Below are 4,773 nucleotides of genomic sequence, written 5' to 3' on the forward strand. Positions count from 1 at the left end.
TCAGATATAGGGTTGGTAAAGATCTTTTCCCAATTTGTTGGTTGCCGTTTTGTCCTATTCACAGTGTAAGACAGGGGATTTTTAATCAAATGGACTTAACAGATATCTATAGAATCTTTCACTCAAACACAAAAGAATATACATTCTCAGCACCACATAGAACCTTTCCCAAAGTTTACTGTATACAGTCTGTTACAAAGAAAGCCTCAACAGATACAAGAAGATTGAAATAATTCCTTGCATCTTATCAGATCTCCATGGATGAAAGCTAGACTTCAACAACAACAAAAACATCAGAAAGCCTACATATTCATGGAAACTGAACAACTCTCTACTCAAGAACCACTGGGTCAGAGAAGAAAGGAAGGAAGGAAGGAAGGAAGAAGAAAAAGAAGGAAGGAAGGAAAAAAGGAAGAGAGATTGAGACTTTCTAGAATTCAATGAAATTGAAGGCACAGCACACCCAAACTTAGGGGACACAATGCTAAGAGGAAATTTCATAGCACTAAGTGCCTTTGTAAAGAAATTGAAGAAATCTCATACTAGTAACTTAACAGCACACCTGAAAGCTCTAGAACAAAATGAAGCAAACAGACCCAAGAGGAGTAGAAAGCAGGAAATATTCAAACTCAGGGCTGAAATAAATCAATTAGAAACAAGAAAAACAATAGAAAGAATCAACAAATCAAGAGCTTGTTTTTGAGAAAATCAACAAGTTAGTCAAACCCTTGGCCAAACTAAATAAAGGTCAGAGAGAATATCCAAATTGGTAATGAAAAGGGAAACTTAATGGCAGACACTGAGGAAATCATCAGGTGGTAGAAATTTGTTCTCATTTGATCTCGCTCAGCAGTTATGGATGGGTGTTGCACAGGCAAGCAGTTTAACTGAAGTCAAGAAAACTTAGTTGATGAATCCTCACCTTGTATTTCTAGAATAGAGTTGGATAATTTTCCACGGGGCTTCCCACCAACAAGATCAAATTCTAGTCAAACCTAAATGGCCTTAGCAAAAATATAAGATTGAGGATCTTCTGCATTGCCATGCATCTTGACTTGTCACATTCCCCACTGGTGCTATGGGGCATGAGTCAAACTGTTGACTCATCCCGTTCTGGGGTATAGGCCATTTATGTAGCAGCTCTAATAGGATCTGAAGATGAAAGACATGCTCCAGTTCCAGTTTGTGCTAACAACCCAACCCAGATGTGACAAGACCCACCTAGAGCCCAAACTCTTACTTCAAAAACTTGTGTTCCACAAAATTGGAAAAGCTAAATGAAATAGATGGTTTTCTGGATAGATTTTACTCACCAAAGTTAAATCAAGATTAAGTAAGCAATCTAAGGAGACCTATAATGCCTAAGGAAATAGAAGCAGTCATCAAAAGTCTCCTGACCAAAAAAAGCTCAGGTCCAGATGGTTTTAGTGCAGAATTCTACCAGATCTTCAAAGAAGAGCTAATACTAATACTCCTCAAACTATTCCACAAAATAGAAACAGAAGGGGCATTGCCAAACTCATTCTATCAGGCCACAGTCATCTTGAAACCTAAACCACACAAGGATTTAACAAACAAAAATAATTTCAGACCAATTTCCCTTATGAGTATTGGTGTAAAAATACTCAAATACTGTGTTGGTTTGTTTTTGCTTGGCCCAGGGAGTGGCATTATTTGAAGGTGTGGCCTTGTTGGAGTAAGTGTGTCACTGTGGTTGTGGGCTTTAAGACCTTCATCCCAGCTGCCTGGAAGCCAGTATTCAGCTAGCAGCCTTCAGATAAAGTTGTAGAACTCTCAGGTCCTCCTCTACCATGCCTGCCTAGATGCTGCCATGTTCCCACCTTGATGATAATGGACTGAACCTCTGAACCTGTAAGTCAACCCCCAATTAAATGTTGTCCTCTATAAGACTTGCCTTGGTCATGGTGTCTGTTTACAGGAGTAAAGCCTTAACTAAGACAAATACTCATAAACTGAATCCAAGAACACATCAAAAACATCATTTACCACCATCAAGTAGGCTTCATCCCAGGGATGCAGGGGTGGGTCAATATACAAAGTCAATCAACATAATCTACCCTATAAGCAAACTGAAAGAAAAAAACATGATCATCTCATTAGACACTAAAAAAGCTTTTGATAAAATCCAACACTCTTTCAAGTTAAAAGTCTTGAAGTGATGAGGGATACAAGGCATATGCATAAACATAATAAAGACAGTACACAGCAAGTGAATTGCCAACATTAAAGTAAATGGAAAGAAACTTAAAGCATTTCCACTAAAATTGGAGACAAGGCAAGACTGTCCACTGCCTCTGTATTGCTTATAAAACAGAGAAGTTCTAGTTAGAGCAATAAGACAACTAAGGGAGATCAAAGAGAGACAAATTGGAAAAGAAGTACAGTATCACTATTCTCAGATAATATGATAGTGTACATAAGTGACTCCCAAAGTTCTACCATAGAAATTCTACAGCAGATAAATACTTTTAGCAAAGTAGCTGAATAAAAATATTAAATAAAAAAAAAGACAGTAGCTCTCTTTAAAACAAATGATAAACTGGCTGAGAAAGAAATCAGGGAAACAATACCCTTCACAATAGCCACAAATAATGCAAAACATCTTGGTGTAACTATAACCAAACAAGTCAATGACCTGTATGACAAAGACTTCAAGTCTCAGAAGAAAGAAATTGAGTAAAATACCAGAAAATGGAAAGATTTCCCATTGATAGAATTAGCATAGTGAAAATAGCCATCCTACCAAAAGCAATCTAAAGATTCAATGTAATTCCCATCAAAATTCCAACACAATTGTTTATAGACCTTTAAAGAACAATTCTGAACTTCATATGGAAAAACAACAAACCTAGGATAACCAAAATAATACTGTATAATAAAGAACTTCTGGAGGTATCAGCATCCCTGACCTCAAGCTGTACTACAGAGCAATAGTGACAAAAACTGCATGACATTGTAAAGAAACAAGTTGATCTCTGGAATCAAATCAAAGACCCAGAGGGAAACCCACACACCTACACACACTTGAATTTTGACAAAAAAAAAAAAAACAACCAAAACCATGGGATGAAAAAAAGAAAGCATCTTCAACAGATAGTGCTGATCTAACTGGATATATGCATGGAGAAGAAAGCAAATAGATCCATATTTATCACCCCACACAAAACTCAAGTCCAAGTGAATTAAAGACCGCAACAACAACTACTACTATAACAAAATGGATACACTAAATCTAATAGAAAAATAGCATTTAATAATAGCCTTTAATGAATAGCACAGACACTAAGATGAACAATTTACAAGTGTGACTTCATGAAACTGAAAAGCTTCTGTAAGGCAAAGGACACTTTGAATAGTACCAAATAGCAGCCTCCAGAATGGGATAAGATATTCACCAACCCTACATGCAATATAGGAATAATATCCAAAACATATAAAGAACTCAAGAAGTTAGACACCAATGAAGCGAATAACCAAATTAAAATGTAGGGGACAGAACTAAACAGAGAATTCTCAACAGAGGAATCTTTATTCTCTAATGACTGAGAAGCTCAAGTAACAGCTCATGGTAGTGAGGATGTGGAACAAGAGGAGCATTCCTCCATTGCTCATGGGAGTGCAAACTTAAATGACCACTCTGAAAATCAATCCAGCATTTTCTTAGAAAATTGGGCATACTTCTACCTCAAGACCCAAATATACCACTCCTTGCATATACTCAAAAGACACTCCTTCCTACCAGAAAGATAGTTGCTGTACTATCATCATAGCAGCTTTGTTCAAAATATCCAGAAACTGTAATCAACCCAGATGTCCCTTAACCAAAGAATTGATACCAAAATGTATTGATTATACAATGAAATACCATTCAGCTATTAAAAACAAAGACATCATGAAATTTGTAGGCAAATGGATGGAACTAGAATATATCATCCAGAGTGAAGTAACCCAGACCCAAGAGGACATGCATGGTATATAGTCATTGATAAGTGGACATTAGTTATAAAATATGGGATATCCACACTATTATGCTACCAAATGAGACCCAGAGGATAAGTTTACCATTCAGAATAGGTCACCACTCTAGGCATTCCAAGAGAATAAGCTCCTCTTGTGTGTCTTAGGGAACATCTTGCCCCACTTATATACCCTGGAGAGCACACTTTTAGCATAAACCCCAGGCTGCAATGAGACATTTATCCTTGCCCATCCTGCACATATATCCTTGTTCCATCCTGGCTGATATTGCTAGGGGGAAAGCTATAGGATCACTGGCACTCATAGTGGGTGATCAAAACTTTGGGGGAATTAAGTAAACCAGTAGACTAGGACTTAGGGATATCAGAGACTCCACATCCATATTAGGAAAAAAAGTGGACTCTTTAGCAGCAGTCATTGTGCAAAACTGAAGAGCTTAGATCTTCTCTTGTTAAAACAAAGAGGATTATGTATAGCTTTGGGAGAAACCTGCTGCTTCTATGCCAACCAATGAGAGGTAATTAGGGAAAACCTTACCATTAACAAAAAACAAACAAACAAAAAAACTCAGAGAGCTTCCGGTCCCTCTGGGCTGGTGTCCTGAGTGGACCTTGGGAGCAAGCTCTGCAGCCAGTCCCACAACACCCAGAGGAAGCTCCACTCCCAGGCGCTCTGACACTCTCAGGATTAGAGGTGAAGAGGGCCTAACATCTGTCCCAACACCGGGAGTAACTGGGACCTGTGGGACCAGGCACACAGGAACTCCACCAGCAG

Source organism: Mastomys coucha, unplaced genomic scaffold (assembly GCF_008632895.1).
Source record: "Mastomys coucha isolate ucsf_1 unplaced genomic scaffold, UCSF_Mcou_1 pScaffold21, whole genome shotgun sequence".
NCBI classification, from domain to species: domain Eukaryota; kingdom Metazoa; phylum Chordata; class Mammalia; order Rodentia; family Muridae; genus Mastomys; species Mastomys coucha.